General features: G+C 41.9%; 1 protein-coding gene; it reads right to left on the bottom strand.

Moving 5' to 3' along the window:
* The window catches only part of Erich1 (glutamate-rich 1), a gene marked incomplete at its 5' end in the record, with an annotated part of 52793804 nt that overhangs the window by 11182852 nt on the left and 41590284 nt on the right, over positions 1-20668 (bottom strand).

Genomic DNA, 20668 nt, shown 5'->3' with positions numbered 1-20668 from the left:
GGGCATTCTCCTGCCTCAGAGGACTGTATTAGCTATTCTGCAGTTACTGCTACCAAGTGCCTAACCAGGAGCAATGTAATGGCTCATTTTGGCTCACACGTTAGGGAATACGGAAAGCATGGTATACAGTGCTAACATGTGGCTGTTCATCCTGTACTGCTGGTCAATCCATGTCCAATGCCAGGTCATAACACTGCTTCCTAGACCAAGGGCCCATCTCCTAAAAGCTTCCCATGACAGTATCACCAGCTAGATACCACGTGATCAGACACAATTTTATAGGCAATTTTTTTTAAATGCAGACCACAGCAAAGACTGCCTCCACTTTAGAGGATATAGAAACAGCAATATGGATAATGATAATACAGGCCCCAAAGCTTTAAGCTTCACTGGGTATAGACTCTAATATTTACCAGTAAGCAAGGGAACCTAGAGGATGCTCCAATGTCCTTTGTCAATAGCACCAAAAATACTGTGCTAACAACTGGCTGTTACACATCAATGTTCAAGTAGTCATTCCTTTGGCTATACTTGGTGTCCAAAGTATGCCCCTGTCATTGTCCGTCTGTCACAAAATACCCTTTCTCAAATACCCTAGGACAAGTTTCTAAAGTATGTGGGACTGTGATGAATGGAGTTTTGTTATAGCCTACCCAAAACCTCTTATTAGATTTCTCACCAGAGACAGAGAACTCCAGGAGACAGAGGGCAGCCATCTACAGGATGATCAAGAAAGAAGGTCAGCCTAGAATCCTACAGACAGCAAAAGCTGTAGGCATGGGAGGCAGACAGTTTTCAAATGTCAAATCTCATCCTGATCTACAACAAATTGCCTTAGACTGGGAAATTTATCAACAAATTATTTGAAGTCTTGTACTTCTGGAGATTGGTAAGTTGAAAACAGTATGTTTGATATATATTATTTGTCTGCATATATCAGAGCTGCTTTCTTGCTCTAACATGTCATTTTGTTGGGATTCCTTAGATGGTCCTGAAAAAGGGAAAACTCTCTTTCAATTTTTTTTCCATATTTATTTATTTATATATATATATATATGAAAAGAAATATATACATACTATATATGTATATATAATGTAAAAATTCCTTCACTACATCCCCCCTCTAAAAGGGTTAGGATTACCATTAGTAATAGTGTTAGGGTTAAGATTTAACATTCCTGCTGCTTTAGCTTTCTCCTTTCACGGGGCATCAAGCCTCCACAGGACCAAGGATATACCTTCCACTGAGGCCAGACAAAACATTCCTCTGCTACACATGTAGTAACAACAAGTCATGTAAACTCTTTGTTTATGCATTAGTCCACAGTCCTCTGATGTGTCTGGTAGTTGACACTGTTGTTCTTCCTACGGGGTTGAAATCCCCTTCAGCTCCTTCAGTCCTTCCCCTTACTCTTCCACAGAGGTCCCCTAGCTCAGTCCAATGTTTGCTGTAAGTGTCTGCATCCGTGTCAGGTGTTTGTAGAGCCTGTCAGAGGACAGCCATGTCAGACCCAAGTCTGCAAGCATAACATGGCATCTGCAATAGTGTCAGGGTTTGGTGTCGGGCCATTTTCTATAGGGGACACATTCTGTCATGATGCTGAACCCCCTTGGTTGGCACCACAAAGGCCCCAAATAGAACTGAAGACTCAACATAGATTTGGAGGGACACATGTTCCAACATCAAGTGCCACATACTAGAGCTGGTTACTATTAGATGTGCTGTGCCTGAGGAAAGTCATTACAGTCCCACTGACAGACATCAAGCAGGATCTCAAAGACAAAGAAGAAAGGTCTTATATAAGTTCTCAGGACATAAAAGTTACTAACGTTGTCATTCTTCGATGAAGGTCAAGTGCTAGGGTATGTTTGCCTGAAAAAATTGATAAATGTTTCAAGGGCTAATAGACACTTTAGGCAGACACACAGCAGGTTAATTCTGAGAGAGATAGTATCTTGTCTGAGAGTGAATGGAGTCCATTTTTATAACCACTAGAAATGTCATCTGGCCTTGTCTCCTGGGAAGTTTGTTTTGCATATTATTTGTATAATTCTGAGGACAGAGAACTATGTTTTCTGACTTGGTTTTCTTTGTTTTTGTAAACCAATCCATGGGGACGGGACCCAGGGCTATTTGAGTTAGGTCCAAAATCCTTGAAAATGGCATCACAGATACTGTCCGGCTTCAAGGGTCGAGGAGATGACATAAGACTGGGAGGCTTTGATTTTCATTCAGGGATCTTTTATTAGGTTGTTTCCCTCTATGAAGAGTACCATTTTTATTTTCTCCATGATCTAAACCAATACAGTAACAAAACTTAGAAGTTATTTCTGTGGGAAACACAGTGAGCACTCAAGTGATTGTGACATCAGCAGCTGAGGGGCATGGGTCTGGAGCAAGGCTCACAAGTCCTGCAAGCCACACTGCTATACATTTGCATGAGTGTCATCACCTTACTGATTCAGTGGAAGCCCCATGGAACCACAGAGATCCAGCAATACAGCACTAGCCAAACAGGTTGAATAGTTCTGAGGAGGTCAAATTGACATTATTCTGAAAAGAAAACATCCAGTAAGAAAAGAAAATACGCGGCCACTCACCATCCTTAAAAAATAACTACCTGTTCTAGAAACAAACTTATGGCACTTTTAAAGGGAGAGGCATACTGCTCTCCAGCAATGGCTGGGTCTCAGGGAGACTGGCTGCAAGTGACCTTATATTCAGGGTGTAGGGCGTGACAGTGACTATCACTTTGATAATGGAGGCCTCCTCCCTGCAGGCTAATGCACCGTTGAGAAATCTTGGCTCTTGAATGTCTCCCAAAGGCATTAGTGCATGGTTATAGACACTTCCTGAGATAGGTCCCTTGGAAGGAACTTAGGGAAATTTGCTAATTTTTTATTGCTGTGACAAAATGTCTGATAGAGACAACTGAGCACGGCTATTTGATTCACATATAAAGTCTTCCACAACAGGGAAGGTATTGCTTCAGGATAAACTGGTATGTGGTGAAATTCCTTAACTGGCTGTGGCCTAGGAACCAGAGAGTTTCCTGGGCTGAGGTATGAATACAGGTCTCACCCCGTGTCCCATTACCTTCAGCAAGGCTCCCACCTCCTATAGGCCCCACTACTCCCAAAAGAGGGCCACTAACTGGAGAACAAGTGGTCAAACACATGTGGGAGATGCCTTACCTCCAAACCAAACTATAGCATCAAGTTGTTCGCATCAGGAGTTCTTGGCTAAGATATTGGAACCTCATCTCTCCTTGCTTGTTTCTCTGCTGTGGAAGGCTCTATCATCTGAACTGTGAGCCAAAATGAGCACTAACAATGTTTTATCCCCTGGGCACCCATCAGCTAGCATGCCTTATGTGTCCTGTATTATACAAAGATACCACATAACATTTTGATAGTGGAACATTCATGCCTCTGGTAGCTAGATCTAGAGGTAGCAGCTTTTACTGACACAAAGTTGTGGGCCTGCCTCTCATGTCCTTGTTTTCCCTGCAGCTCTCTCTGCTTCCCACCGTTTTTCAGACATCTTCCAACTCCACATTGTTTCCTCAAGTGCCTCATGTACTGGCACAGTAGGGGATTGCTGACCCTACTTAGAAGTGATTGCCTTTTTTAGGGAGAGTGGTCATAGATGTCCAGGCACCAGGCACTCCCATATGTTGTATTGAAGTCAGAGGAGTTGAGATGTGTGTGTACTGTGGAAAGTCCTTAGGAGGACACTCCATACAGAACCAACAGATACCTACATATTTACACTAAGAAAGGCATGTATGTATCTCACAATGAAACCACCTTATTTAGCAAAGAGCCACGTGCATTATGGTCCAGAATAAGCCCTAACTTCCCAGATTACTCCAACAATTTATAGATGTCTGTTCTTTGGTGAGATTTTGACAAATACTGCTCACAAGAAGGGTCCTATAGTTTCAATTTAGTGGGTACCCTTTAGCCATTTCCCTAGAAACTCAGACAGATATTCTCAAATTAAGGGTACTGAGAACTCCAGTTTCAAAGGGCCTGCTTTCAACAAGTTTTAAGGCCATGTTTACCAAATTGTGTTACAACGGGGACCTTTTAGCAATCAGAGCCAAGATGCTCCCAGAGTTCTCATTTCATGTAGTCAAATAGGAATGATCTGAACCCAGCAGAAAGCTTTGCGGGCTCCAATGCTATGCTGTCTTCTAGGAATCTCTTATAGTCTCAGAGTTCAGCATTTTGTTGGGGCTGACCACATAGACACCTGTGCCAAGGTCAGGACTCCAGAATAAGAGAGGTACAGAGCACAGACATCACTGCTGATACAATATAGGCCAAAGGGTGTTCTTGTTAGGCAGTGGGGTAGAAGTGGGGGAGCAGCGAAATTACCTATCCTCCACACATGAGGGCTGGCACAAGTGTACCAGTGCCATTATGCCCCAGTGCTAACTTGTTGGATTAGATTGATATTTTTCTGATATAACACACCTTCTCATTCCTAGGTAGAGAGAATCGGGCTTGCATTGTCTGCACTGAGGGTACTGAGAAAGTGAGGTTATCCAGCTGGAAGTGAGGGAGGGAACAGACCAGATAGGCTAGGGCCCAGGAAACAACAGGAAACAGTCACTACTCCTTAATATCTCTGAACATCATTGAGCTCAATTCCCCAATAAAAAGACATAGACTAACAGACTGGATATGTAAATTGGGCTCAGCATTTTGCTGCATACAGGAAACCCAGCTCAGAAGCAAAGACAGACACTACCTTAGAGTAAAAGGCTGGGACATTTTTTTCCAAGCGAATGTTCCAAAGAAACAAGCTGGAGTAGCCATTTTAATATCAAACAAAATTGACATTCAACCAAAAGTTATTAAGAAAATAAGGAAGGACACTTCATACTCATCAAAGGAAAAATCTACGAAGATGAACTCTCAATTCTGAACATCTATGCTCCAACACAAGGCACCCACGATGATGGAAGAAATTTTACTACAGCTCAAGGCACACATTGTCCCCCACACAACAATACTGTGTGTGAGACTTCAACACCCCACTCTCATCAATGAACAGATCATGGAAACAGAAACTAAACAGAGAAAGAGTGAACCTAAGAGAAGTATTGATCCAAATGGATTTAACAGCTATCTATAGAACATTTCATCCTAAAAGAAAAGACTATATCTTCTTCTTAGTAACTCATGGTACTTTGTCCAAAATTGAACGTATAATCAGTCACCAAACAGGCGTCAACACATACAGAAGACTGAAATAATCCTCTGCATCATATCAGATCACCACAGACTAAGGCTGGTCTTCACGAACAACAAAAATGACAGAAAGCCAAAAAAGCAGCTCCCCCACGAGCAACTTGAGCTGCGGGACCACAGGTAAGACCAACTTTTCTGCTCCAAGTGACCTGCCTGGTGGACTCAGGACACATGAGGGAAAATTCCTCTGGGACTGGTCACTTCCGGTTTTTAGCTGGAGGTGGAACCTCGAAGATCCTGGCCCACAGCTCCCTGCTCCCAAACCTTGTGGGAGAGAGAGCTCACCGCCCAGACAGGTGGGCACTCCTGAGATGGCAGAGCGGGAGAGACCACCAATACTGCCCACATCCCTGCCCACATCCCTAGCCCAAGAGGAAACTATATAGGGTTTGGGAACCAGAAGACAGGGGCACTGTAGCTGCAGGTCCCCCGCAGTCCAGACACCGCCTGGATCTGAAGGGACTGATCAACAGTTATCTGCACCCAAATCCCGTGGGAGGGAGAGCTAAACCTTCAGAGGGGCAGGCACGCCTGGGAGGCCAGTAGAGACTACACTCTGCCAACATTTCTGACTCCAGAGGAAAACAACTATCGCCATCTGGGACCCCGGTGCACAGGGGTCCAGGAAAAGGCAGCACAGGCCCTCCTGGTTGCCGCCCTCATGGAGAGCTCAAAAGCAGCCCCCCACGAGCAACTTGAGCCACGGGACCACAGGTTAGACCAACTTTTCTTCTCTAAATAACCTGCCTGGTGGACTCAGGGCAGAGTCCCACAGGAACAGCTGAAGACCAGTAGGCAGAAAAGACTACACGCCCGAAATCAGAACACTCTGTTCCCACAGCTGGCTGAAAGAAAACAGGAAATCAGGTCTATAGCACTCCTGACACATAGGCCTATAGGAAGGTCTAGCCAATGTCAGATATAGCAGAACAAGGTAACACCAGAGACAACCTGATGGCGAGAGGCAAGCCCAGGAACCCAAGCAACAGAAACCAAGACTACATGGCATCATCGGAGCCCAATTCTCCCAACAAAGCAAACACTGAATATCCAAAAACACCAGAGAAGCAAGATCTAGATTTGAAATCACATTTAATCATGATGCTGGAGGACTTCAGAAAGACATGAAGAACTCCCTTAGAGAAATGCAGGAAAACATAAATAAACAAGTAGAAGCCTATAGAGAGGAATCACAAAAATCCCTGAAAAAATTCCAGGAAAACACAATCAAACAATTGAAGGAATTAAAAATGGAAATAGAAGCAATCAAGAAAGAACACATGGAAACAACCCTGGATATAGAAAACCAAAGGAAGAGGCAAGGAGCCGTAGACACAAGCATCAATAACAAAATACAAGAGATAGAAGAGAGAATCTCAGGAGCAGAAGATTCTATAGAAATCATCGACTCAACAGTCAAAGATAATGTAAAGAGGAAAAAGCTACTGGTCCAAAACATACAGGAAATCCAGGACTCAATGAGAAGATCAAACCTAAGGATAATAGTTATAGAAGAGAGTGAAGACTCCCAGCTCAAAGGACCAGTAAATATCTTCAACAAAATCATAGAAGAAAACTTCCCTAACATAAAACAAGGAGATACCCATAGGCATACAAGAAGCCTACAGAACTCCAAATAGATTGGACCAGAAAAGAAACACCTCCCGACACATAATAGCCAAACACAAAATGCACAAAATAAAGAATATTAAAAGCAGTAAGGGAAAAAGGTCAAGTAACATATCAAGGCAGACCTATCAGAATTACACCAGATTTTTCGCCAGAGACTATGAAAGCCAGAAGATCCTGGGCAGATGTCATACAGACCCTAAGAGAACACAAATGCCAGCCCAGGTTACTGTATCCTGCAAAACTCTCAATTAACATAGATGGAGAAACCAAGATATTCCATGACAAAACCAAATTTACACGATATCTTTATACAAATCCAGCACTACAAAGGATAATAAATGGTAAAGCCCAACATAAGGACGCAAGCTACACCCTAGAAAAAGCAAGAAACTAATGGTCTTGGCAACAAAACAAAGAGAAGAAAAGCACACAAACATAACCTCACATCCAAATTTGAATATAACAGGAAGCAATAATCACTATTCCTTAATATCTCTCAACATCAATGGTCTGAACTCCCCAATAAAAAGACATAGATTAACAAAGTGGATACGCAATGAGGACCCTGCATTATGCTGCCTACAGGAAACACAACTCAGAGACAAAGACAGACACTAACTCAGAGTGAAAGGCTGGAAATCAACTTTCCAAGCAAATGGTCTGAAGAAGCAAGCTGTAGTAGCCATTCTAATATCAAATAAAATCAATTTTCAACTAAAAGTCATCAAAAAAGTTAAGGAAGGACACTTTATATTCATCAAAGGAAAAATCCACCAAGATGAACTCTCAATCCTAAATATCTATGTGCCAAATACAAGGGCACTTACATACGTAAAAGAAACCTTACTGAAGCTCAAAACACACATTGCACCTCACACAATAATAGTAGGAGATTTCAACACCCCACTCTCATCAATGGACAGATCATGGAAACAGAAATTAAACAGAGACATAGACAGACTAAGAGAAGTCTTGAACCAAATGGACTTAACAGATATTTATAGAACATTCTATCCTTAAACAAAAGGATATACCTTCTTCTCAGCTCCTCATGGTACTTTCTCCAAAATTGACCATATAATTGGTCAATAAATGGGCCTCAACAGGTACAGAAAGATAGAAATAATCCCAAGGGTGCTATCAGACCACCACGGCCTAAAGCTGGTCTTCAATAACACTAAGGGAAGAATGCCCACATATACGAGGAAATTGAACAATGCTCTACTCAATGATAACCTGGTCAAGGAAGAAATAAAGAAAGAAATTAAAGACTTTTTAGAATTTAATGAAAATGAAGGTACAACATACCCAAACTTATGGGACACAATGAAAGCTGTGCTAAGAGGAAAACTCATAGCGCTGAGTGCCTGCAGAAAGAAACAGGGGAGAGCATATGTCAGCAGCTTGATAGCACACCTAAAAGCTCTAGAGCAAAATGAAGCAAATACATTCAGGAGGAGTAGAAGGCAGGAAATAATCAAACTCAGAGCTGAAATCAACCAAGTAGAAACAAAAAGGACCATAGAAAGAATCAACAGAACCAAAAGTTGGTTCTTTGAGAAAATCAACAAGATAGTAAAACCCTTAGCCAGAGTAATGAGAGGACACAGAGAGTGTGTCCAAATTAACAAAATCAGAAATGAAAAGGGAAACATAAGTAAAGAATCAGAGGAAATTCAAAAAAATCATCTGATCTTACTATAAAAGCATATATTCAACAAAACGTGAAAATCTGCAGGAAATGGACAATTTCCTAGACAGATACTAGGTACTGAAGTTAAATCAGGAACAGATAAACCAGTTAAACAACCGCATAACTCCAAAGGAAATAGAAGCAGTCATTAAAGGTCTCCCAACCAAAAAGAGCCCAGGTCCAGACGGGTTTACTGCAGAATTCCATCATACTTTCATAGAAGACCTCATACCAATCCAAACTATTCCACAAAATTGAAACAGATGGATCACTACCAAATTCCTTCTATGAAGCCACAATTACTCTTATACCTAAAACACACAAAGACCCAACAAAGAAAGAGAACTTCAGACCAATTTCCCTTACGAATATCGACTCAAAAATACTCAATAAAATTCTGGCAAACCGAATTCAAGAGCACATCAAAACAATCATCCACCATGATCAAGTAGGATTCATCCCAGGCATGCAGGGATGGTTTAATATACGGAAAACCATCAACGTGATCCATTATATAAACAAACTGAAAGAACAGAACCACATGATCATTTCATTAGATGCTGAGAAAGCATTTGACAAAATTCAACACCCCTTCATGATAAAAGTCCTGGAAAGAATAGGAATTCAAGGCCCATACCTAAACATAGTAAAAGCCATATACAGCAAACCAGTTGCTAACATTAAACTAAATGGAGCGAAACTTGAAGCAATCCCACTAAAATCAGGGACTAGACAAGGCTGCCCACTCTCTCCCTACTTATTCAATATAGTTCTTGAAGTTCTAGCCAGACCAATCAGACAACAAAAGGAGATCAAGGGGATACAGATCGGAAAAGAAGAGGTCAAAATATCACTATTTGCAGATGACATGATAGTATATTTAAGTGATCCCAAAAGTTCCACCAGAGAACTACTAAAGCTGATAAACAACTTCTGCAAAGTGGCTGGGTATAAAATTAACTCAAATAAATCAGTTGCCTTCCTCTATACAAAAGAGAAACAAGCCGAGAAAGAAATTAGGGAAACGACACCCTTCATAATAGACCCAAATAATATAAAGTACCTCGGTGTGACTTTAACCAAGCAAGTAAAAGATCTGTACAATATGAACTTCAAGACACTGAGGAAAGAAATTGAAGAAGACCTCAGAAGATGGAAAGATCTCCCATGCTCATGGATTGGCAGGATTAATATAGTAAAAATGGCCATTTTACCAAAAGCAATCTACAGATTCAATGCAATCCCCATCAAAATACCAATCCAATTCTTCAAAGAGTTAGACAGAACAATTTGCAAATTCATCTGGAATAACAAAAAACCCAGGATAGCTAAAGCTATCCTCAACAATAAAAGGACTTCAGGGGGAATCACTATCCCTGAACTCAAGCAGTATTACAGAGCAATAGTGATAAAAACTGCATGGTATTGGTACAGAGACAGACAGATAGACCAATGGAATAGAATTGAAGACCCAGAAATGAACCCACACACCTATGGTCACTTGATTTTTGACAAAGGAGCCAAAACCATCCAATGGAAAAAAGATAGCATTTTCAGCAAATGCTGCTGGTTCAACTGGAGGGCAACATGTAGAAGAATGCAGATCGATCCATCCTTATCACCCTGTACAAAGCTTAAGTCCAAGTGGATCAAGGACCTCCACATCAAACCAGACACACTCAAACTAACAGAAGAAAAACTAGGGAAGCATCTGGAACAGATGGGCACTGGAAAAAATTTCCTAAACAAAACACCAATGGCTTACGTTCTAAGATCAAGAATCGACAAATGGGATCTCATAAAACTGCAAAGCTTCTGTAAGGCAAAGGACACTGTGGTTAGGACAAAACGGCAACCAACAGATTGGGAAAAGATCTTTACCAATCCTACAACAGATAGAGGCCTTATATCCAAAATATACAAAGAACTCAAGAAGTTAGACCGCGGGGAGACAAATAACCCTATTAAAAATGGGGTTCAGAGCTAAACAAAGAATTCACAGCTGAGGAATGCCGAATGGCTGAGAAACACCTAAAGAAATGTTCAACATCTTTAGTCATAAGGGAAATGCAAATCAAAACAACCCTGACATTTCACCTCACACCAGTGAGAATGGCTAAGATCAAAAACTCAGGTGACAGCAGATGCTGGCGAGGATGTGGAGAAAGAGGAACACTCCTCCATTGTTGGTGGGATTGCAGACTGGTACAACCATTCTGGAAATCAGTCTGGAGGTTCCTCAGAAAATTGGACATTGAACTGCCTGAGGATCCAGCTATACCTCTCTTGGGCATATACCCAAAAGATTCCTCAACATACAAAAGAGACATGTGCTCCACTATGTTCATCGCAGCCTTATTTATAATAGCCAGAAACTGGAAAGAACCCAGATGCCCTTCAACAGAGGAATGGATACAGAAAATGTGGTACATCTACACAATGGAATATTACTCAGCTATCAAAAACAACGAGTTTATGAAATTTGTAGGCAAATGGTTGGAACTGGAAAATATCATCCTGAGTGAGCTAACCCAATCACAGAAAGACATACATGGTATGCACTCATTGATAAGTGGCTATTAGCCCATATGCTTGAATTACCCTAGATGCCTAGAACAAATGAAACTCAAGATGGATGATGAAAATGTGAATGCTTCACTCCTTCTTTAAATGAGGAAAAAGAATACCCTTGGCAGGGAAGGGAGAGGCAAAGATTAAAACAGAGACTGAAGGAACACCCATTCAGAGCCTGCCCCACATGTGGCCCATACATATACAGCCACCCAATTAGACAAGATGGATGAAGCAAAGAAGTGCAGACCGACAGCAGCCGGATGTAGATCGCTCCTGAGAGACACAGCCAGAATACAGCAAATACAGAGGCGAATGCCAGCAGCAAACTACTTAACTGACAATAGGTCCCCCGTTGAAGGAATCAGAGAAAGAACTGGAAGAGCTTGAAGGGGCTCGAGACCCCAAAAGTACAACAATGTCAAGCAACCAGAGCTTCCAGGGACTAAGCCACTACCTAAAGTCTATACATGGACTGACCCTGGACTCTGACCCCATAGGTAGCATTGAATATCCTAGTAAGAGCACCAGTGGAAGGGGAAGCCCTGGGTCCTGCTAAGACTGAACCCCCAGTGAACTATACTATGGGGGGAGGGCGGCAATGGGGGGAGGCTTGGGAGGGGAACACCCATAAGGAAGGGGAGGGGGGAGGGGGATGTTTGCCCGGAAACCGGGAAAGGGAATAACACTTGAAATGTATATAAGAAATACTCAAGTTAATAAAAAAAAAATTCTGGCATACCGAATCCAAGAGCACATTAAAACAATCATCCACCATGATCAAGTAGGATTCATCCCAGGCATGCAGGGATGGTTTAATATACGGAAAACCATCAACGTGATCCATTATATAAACAAACTGAAAGAACAAAACCACATGATCATTTCATTAGATGCTGAGAAAGCATTTGACAAAACTCAACACCCCTTCATGATAAAAGTCCTGGAAAGAATAGGAATTCCAGGCCCTTACCTAAACATAGTAAAAGCCATATACAGCAAACCAGTTGCTAACATTAAACTAAATGGAGCGAAACTTGAAGCAATCTCACTAAAATCAGGGACTAGACAAGGCTGCCCACTCTCTCCCTACTTATTCAATATAGTTCTTGAAGTTCTAGCCAGAGCAATCAGACAATAAAAGGAGGTCAAGGGGATACAGATCGGAAAAGAAGAGGTCAAAATATCACTATTTGCAGATGACATGATAGTATATTTAAGTGATCCCAACAATTCCACCAGAGAACTACTAAAGCTGATAAACAACTTCAGCAATGTGGCTGGCTATAAAATTAACTCAAATCAGTAGCCCTCCTCTACACAAAAGAGAAACAAGCTGAGAAAGAAATTAGGGAAACGACACCCTTCATAATAGACCCAAATAATATGAAGTGACTCGGTGTGACTTTAACCAAGCAAGTAAAAGATCTGTACAATAAGAACTTCAAGCCTCTGAAGAAAGAAATTGAAGAAGACCTCAGAAGATGGAAAGATCTCACATGCTCATGGATTGGCAGGATTAATATAGTAAAAATGGCCATTTTACCAAAAGCAATCTACAGATTCAATGCAATCCCCATCAAAATACCAATCCAATTCTTCAAAGAGTTAGACAGAACAATTTGCACATTCATCTGGAATAACAAAAATCCCAGGATAGCTAAAACTATCCTCAACAATAAAAGGACTTCAGGGGGAATCACTATCCCTGAACTCAAGCAGTATTACAGAATAGTGATAAAAACTGCATGGTATTGGTACAGAGACAGACAGATAGACCAATGGAACAGAATTGAAGACCCAGAAATGAACCCACACACCTATGGTCACTTGATTTTTGACAAAGGAGCCAAAACCATCCAATGGAAAAAAGATAGCATTTTCAGCAAATGGTGCTGGTTCAACTGGAAGTCAACCTGTAGAAGAATGCCGATCGAACCATGCTTATCACCCTGTACAAAGCTTAAGTCCAAGTGGATCAAGGACCTCTACATCAAACCAGATACACTCAAACTAATAGAAGAAAAACTAGGGAAGCATCTGCAACATGTGGGCACTGGAAACAATTTCCTGAACAGAACACCAATGGTTTATGCTCTAAGACCAAGAATCGACAAATGGGATCTCATAAAACTGCAAAGCTTCTTTAAGGCAAAGGACACTGTGGTTAGGACAAAACGGCAACCAACAGACTGGGAAAAGATCTTTACCAATCCTACATTTCCCAATCCTACAACAGATAGAGGCCTTATATCCAAAATATATAAAGAACTCAAGAAGTTACACCGCAGGGAGACAAATAACCCTATTAAAAAATGGGGTTCAGAGGTAAAAAAAGAATTCACAGCTGAGGAATGCCGAATGGATGAGAAACACCTAAAGAAATGTTCAACATCTTTAGTCACAAGGGAAATGCAAATCAAAACAACCCTGACATTTCACCTCACACCAGTGAGAATAGCTAAGGTCAAAAACTCAGGTGACAGCAAATGCTGTCTAGGATGTGGAGAAAGAGGAACACTGCTCCGTTTTTGGTGGGATTGCAGACTGTTAAAACCATTCTGGAAATCAGTGTGGAGGTTCCTCAGAAAATTGGACATTGAACTACCTGAGGACCCAGCTATACCTCTCTTGGGCATATACCCAAAAGATGACCCAAAATATAAGAAAGACACATGCTCCACTATGTTCATCGCTGCCTTATTTATAATAGCCAGAAGCTGGAAAGAACCCAGATGCCCTTCAACAGAGGAATGGATACAGAAAATGTGGTACAGCTACACAATGGAATATTACTCAGCTATCAACAACAATGCCTTTATGAAATTTATAGGCAAATGGATGGTACTGAAAAATATCATCTTGATTGAGGTAACCCAATCACAGAAAAACACACATGGTATGCACTCACTGATAAGTGGCTATTAGCCCAAATGCTTGAATTACCCTAGATGCACAGAACACATGAAACTCAAGAAGGATGACTAAAATATGAATGCTTCACTCCTTCTTTAAAAGGGGCACAAGAATACCCTTGGCAGGGAATAGGGAGGCAAAGTTTAGAAGAGAGGCAGAAGGAATACTCATTCAGAGCCTGCCCCACATGTGTGGCCCATACACATACAGCCACCAAACTAGATAAGATGGATGAAGCAAAGGAGTGCAGGCCAACAGGAACTGGATGTAGATCTCTCCTGAGAGACACACCCAGAATACAGCAAATACAGAGGCGAATGCCAGCAGCAAACTACTGAACTGAGAATAGGACCCCCGTTGAAGGAATCAGAGAAAGAACTGGAAGAGCTTGAAGGGACTTGAGACCCCTTATGAACAACAATGCCAACCAACCAGGGATTCCAGGGACTAAGCCACTACCCAAAGACTATACATGGACTAACCCTGGGCTCCAACCTCTTAAGTAGCATTGAATAGCCTAGTAAGAGTACCAGTGGAAGGGGAAGCCCTTGGTCCTGCCAAGACTGAACCGCCAGTGAACGTGATTGTTGGGGGAGGGCAGTAATGGGGGGAGGATGGGGAGTGGAACACCCATATAGAAGGGGAGGAGGAGGGGTTGGGGGATGTTGGCTGGGAAACTGGGAAAGGGAATAACAATCGTCATGTAAATAAGAAATACTCAAGTTAATAAAGATAAAAGATGCTCTCTGCTCCAAAACCCTGTGGGAGAGAGACCTCACCGCCTGGTCAGGTGGGCACTCCTGAGGCTGCAGAGCAGAGGAGACCACCAACACTGCCCACCCCTGCCCACATCCCTGGCCCAAGAGGAAACTGTATAAGGCCTCTGGGTTCCCGTAGGGGAGGGCCCAGGAGCGGCAGGACCCCTGCGCCTGAGACACCACCGGAACCTGAAGGAAACAGACCGGATAAACAGTTCTCTGCACCCAAATCCCATGGGAGGGAGAGCTAAACCTACAGAGAGGCAGACACGCCTGGGAAACCAGAATAGACTGCACTCTGCACACATCCAGACACCAGAGGAAAACACCAAACGCCATCTGGAACCCTGGTGCACGGAGGCTCCCTGAAAGAGTGGCGCAGATCTTCCCGGTTGCTGCCGCCACGGAGAGGACTTAGGCAGTAACCCACGAGCAAACTTGAGCCTCGGAACCACAGGTAAGACCAACTTTTCTGCTGCAAGAAACCTGCCTGGTGAACTCAGGACACACAGAGGCAAAAAACCTCTAGGACTGGGCACTTCCTGTGTTTACCGGAAGTCCCACACCCGCGGATCCCGGCCCGCAGCAGCTCTCTGCTCCCAAACCCCGTGGGAGAAAGACCTCACCGCCTGATCAGGTGGGCACTCTTGGGGCTGCAGAGCGGAGGAGACCACCAACACTGTCCACCCCTGCCCACATCTCCGGCCCAAGAGGAAACTGTATAAGGCCTCTGGGTTCCCGTAGGGGAGGGCCCAGGAGCGGCAGGACCGCTGCATCTGAGACAACGCCAGAACCAGAAGGAAACAGACCGGATAAACAGTTCTCTGCACCCAAATCCCATGGGAGGGAGAGCTAAACCCTCAGAGAGGCAGACACGCCTGGGAAACCAGAAGAGACTGCACTCTGCACACACATCTCGGACGCCAGAGGAAAACACCAAACTCTATCTGGAACCCTGGTGCCCTGAAGCTCCCGGAAACGGCGGTGCATGTCTTCTTGGTTGCTGCCGCTGCAGAGAGCTCGTGGGCAGCTCCCCGCGAGCGAACTTGAGCCTCGGGACCACAGGTAAGACCAACTTTTCTGCTGCAAGTGACCTGCCTGGTGAACTCAAGACACAGGCCCACAGGAACAGCTGAAGACCTGTAGAGAGGAAAAACTACACGCCCGAAAGCAGAACACTCTGTCCCCATAACTGGCTGAAAGAAAACAGGAAAACAGGTCTACAGCACTCCTGACACACAGGCTTAGAGGACAGTCTAGCCACTGTCAGAAATAGCAGAACAAAGTAACACTAGAGATAATCTGATGGCGAGAGGCAAACGCAGGAACCCAAGCAACAGAAACCAAGACTACATGGCATCATCGGAGCCCAATTCTCCCACCAAAATAAACATGAAATATCCAAACACACCAGAAAAGCAAGATCTAGTTTCAAAATCATATTTGATCATGATGCTGGAGGACTTCAAGAAAGACGTGAAGAACTCCCTTAGAGAAACACAGGAAAACATTAATAAAGAAGTAGAAGCCTACAGAGAGGAATTGCAAAAATCCCTGAAAGAATTCCAGGAAAACACAATCAAACAGTTAAAGGAATTAAAAATGGAAATAGAAGCAATCAAGAAAGAACACATGGAAACAACCCTGGATATAGAAAACCAAAAGAAGAGACAAGGAGCTGTAGATATAAGCTTCACCAACAGAATACAAGAGATGGAAGAGAGAATCTCGGGAGCAGAAGATTCCATAGAAATCATTGACTCAACTGTCAAAGATAATGTAAAGCAGAAAAAGCTACTGGTCCAAAACATACAGGAAATCCAGGACTCAATGAGAAGATCAAACCTAAGGATAATAGTTATAGACGAGAGTGAAGATTCCCAGCTCAAAGGACCAGTAAATATCTTCAACAAAATCATAGAAGAAAACTTCCCTAACCTAAAAAAAGAGATACCCATAGGCATACAAGAAGCCTACAGAACTCCAAATAGATTGGACCAGAAAAGAAACACCTCCCGTCACATAATAGTCAAAATACCAAACGCACAAAATAAAGAAAGAATATTAAAAGCAGTAAGGGAAAAAGGTCAAGTAACATATAAAGGCAGACCTATCAGAATCACACCAGATTTTTCGCCAGAGACTATGAAAGCCAGAAGATCCTGGGCAGATGTCATACAGACCCTAAGAGAACACAAATGCCAGCCCAGGTTACTGTATCCTGCAAAACTCTCAATTAACATAGATGGAGAAACCAAGATATTCCATGACAAAACCAAATTTACACAATATCTTTCTACAAATCCAGCACTACAAAGGATAATAAAGGGTAAAGCCCAACATAAGGAGGCAAGCTATACCCTAGAAGAAACAAGAAACTAATCGTCTTGGCAACAAAACAAAGAGAAGAAAAGCACACAAACATAACCTCACATCCAAATATGAATATAACAGGAAGCAATAATCACTATTCCTTAATATCTCTCAACATCAATGGCCTCAACTCCCCAATAAAAAGACATAGATTAACAAACTGGATACACAACGAGGACCCTGCATTCTGCTGCCTACAGGAAACACACTTCAGAGACAAAGACAGACACTACCTCAAAGTGAAAGGCTGGAAAACAACTTTCCAAGCAAATGGTCAGAAGTAGCAAGCTGGAGTACCCATTCTAATATCAAATAAAATCAATTTTCAATTAAAAGTCATCAAAAAAGATAAGGAAGGACACTTCATATTCATCAAAGGAAAAATCCACCAAGATGAACTCTCAATCCTAAATATCTATGCCCCAAATACAAGGGCACCTACATACGTAAAAGAAACCTTACTGAAGCTCAAAACAGACATTGCACCTCACACAATAATAGTGGGAGATTTCAACACTCCACTCTCATCAATGGACAGATCATGGAAACAGAAATTAAACAGAGACGTAGACAGACTAAGAGAAGTCTTGAACCAAATGGACTTAACGCATATTTATAGAATATTCTATCCTAAAGCAAAAGGATATACCTTCTTCTCAGCTCCTCATGGTACTTTCTCCAAAATTGACCATATAGTTGGTCAAAAAACGGGCCTCAACAGGTACAGAAAGATAGAAATAATCCCATGCGTGCTATCAGACCACCACGGCCTAAAACTGGTCTTCAATAACAATAAGGGAAGAATGCTCACATATACGTGTAAATTGAAGAATGCTCTACTCAATGATAACCTGGTCAAGGAAGGAATAAAGAAATTAAAAACTTTTTAGAATATAATGAAAATGAAGGTACAACATACACAAACTTATGGGACACAATGAAAGCTGTGCTAAGAGGAAAACTCATAGCGCTGTGTGCCTGCAGAAAGAAACAGGAAAGAGCATATGTCAGCAGCTTGACAGCACACCTAAAAGCTCTAGAGCAAAAAGAAGCAAATACACCCAGGAGGAGTAGAAGGCAGGAAATAATCAAACTCAGAGCTGAAATCAACCAAGTAGAAACAAAAAGGACCATAGAAAGAATCAACAGAACCAAAAGTTGGTTCTTTGAGAAAATCAACAAGATAGATAAACCCTTAGCCAGACTAACGAGAGGACCCAGAGAGTGTGTCCAAATTAACAAAATCAGAAATGAAAAGGGAGACATAACTACAGATTCAGAGGAAATTCAAAAAATCATTAGATCTTACTATAAAAGCCTATATTCAACAAAACTTGAAAATATACAGGAAATGGACAATTTCCTAGACAAATACCAGGTACTGAAGTTAAATCAGGAACAGATAAACCAGTTAAACAACCCCATAACTCCTAAGGAAATAGAAGCAGTCATTAAAGTTCTCCCAACCAAAAAGAGCCCAGGTCCAGACGGGTGTAGTGCAGAATTCTATCAGACCTTCATAGAAGACCTCATACCAATATTATCCAAACTATTCCACAAAATTGAAACAGATGGATCACTCCCGAATTCCTTCTATGAAGCCACAATTACTCTTATACCTAAGAACACAAAGACCCAACAAAGAAAGAGAACTTCAGACCAATTTCCCTTACGAGTATCGACGCAAAAATACTCAATAAAATTCTGGCAAACCGAATCCAGGAGCACATTAAAACAATCATCCACCATGATCAAGTAGGCTTCATCCCAGGCATGCAGGGATGGTTTAATATACGGAAAACCATCAACGTGATCCATTATATAAACAAACTGAAAGAACAGAACCACATGATCACTTCATTAGACGCTGAGAAAGCATTTGACAAAATTCAACACCCCTTCATGATAAAAGTCCTGGAAAGAATAGGAATTCAAGGCCCATACCTAAACATAGTAAAAGCCATATACAGCAAACCAGTTGCTAACATTAAACTAAATGGAGAGAAACTTGAAGCAATCCCACTAAAATCAGGGACTAGACAAGGCTGCCCACTCTCTCCCTACTTATTCAGTATAGTTCTTGAAGTTCTAGCCAGACCAATCAGACAACAAAAGGAGATCAAGGGGATACAGATCGGAAAAGAAGAGGTCAAAATATCACTATTTGCAGATGACATGATAGTATATTTAAGTGATCCCAAAAGTTCCACCAGAGAACTACTAAAGCTGATAAACAACTTCTGCAAAGTGGCTGGGTATAAAATTAACTCAAATAAATCAGTTGCCTTCCTCTATACAAAAGAGAAACAAGCCGAGAAAGAAATTAGGGAAATGACACCCTTCATAATAGACCCAAATAATATAAAGTACCTCGATGTGACTTTAACCAAGCAAGTAAAAGATCTGTACAATATGAACTTCAAGACACTGAGGAAAGAAATTGAAGAAGATCTCAGAAGATGGAAAGATCTCCCATGCTCATGGATTGGCAGGATTAATATAGTAAAAATGGCCATTTTACCAAAAGCAATCTACAGATTCAATGCAATCCCCATCAAAATACCAATCCAATTCTTCAAAGAGTTAGACAGAACAATTTGCAAATTCATCTGGAATAAAAAAAACCCAGATAGCTAAAACTATCCTCAACAATAAAAGGACTTCAGGGGGAATCACTATCCCTGAACTCAAGCAGTATTACACAGCAATAGTGATAAAAACTGCATGGTATTGGTACAGAGACAGACAGATAGACCAATGGAACAGAATTGAAGACCCAGAAATGAACCCACACACCTATGGTCACTTGATTTTTGACAAAGGAGCCAAAACCATCCAATGGAAAAAAGATAGCATTTTCAGCAAATGGTGCTGGTTCAACTGGAAGTCAACCTGTAGAAGAATGCCGATCGAACCATGCTTATCACCCTGTACAAAGCTTAAGTCCAAGTGGATCAAGGACCTCTACATCAAACCAGATACACTCAAACTAATAGAAGAAAAACTAGGGAAGCATCTGCAACACGTGGGCACTGGAAAAAATTTCCTGAACAGAACACCAATGGTTTATGCTCTAAGACCAAGAATCGACAAATGGGATCTCATAAAACTGCAAAGCTTCTTTAAGGCAAAGGACACTGTGGTTAGGACAAAACGGCAACCAACAGACTGGGAAAAGATCTTTACCAATCCTACAATTCCCAATCCTACAACAGATAGAGGCCTTATATCCAAAATATACAAAGAACTCAAGAAGTTAGACCGCAGGGAGACAAATAACCCTATTAAAAATGGGGTTCAGAGCTAAACAGAGAATTTACAGCTGAGGAATGCCGAATGGCTGAGAAACACCTAAAGAAATGTTCAACATCTTTAGTCACAAGGGAAATTCAAATCAAAAGAACCGTGAGATTTCACCTCACACCAGTGAGAATGGCTAAGATCAAAAACTCAGGTGATAGCA

This window comes from Rattus norvegicus, chromosome 16 (assembly GCF_021556685.1).
Source record: "Rattus norvegicus strain SHRSP/BbbUtx chromosome 16, alternate assembly SHRSP_T2T, whole genome shotgun sequence".
Classification (NCBI taxonomy): domain Eukaryota; kingdom Metazoa; phylum Chordata; class Mammalia; order Rodentia; family Muridae; genus Rattus; species Rattus norvegicus.
Note: the sequence above shows the minus strand (reverse complement) of the source record. Positions and strands in the feature narration are given on the sequence as shown.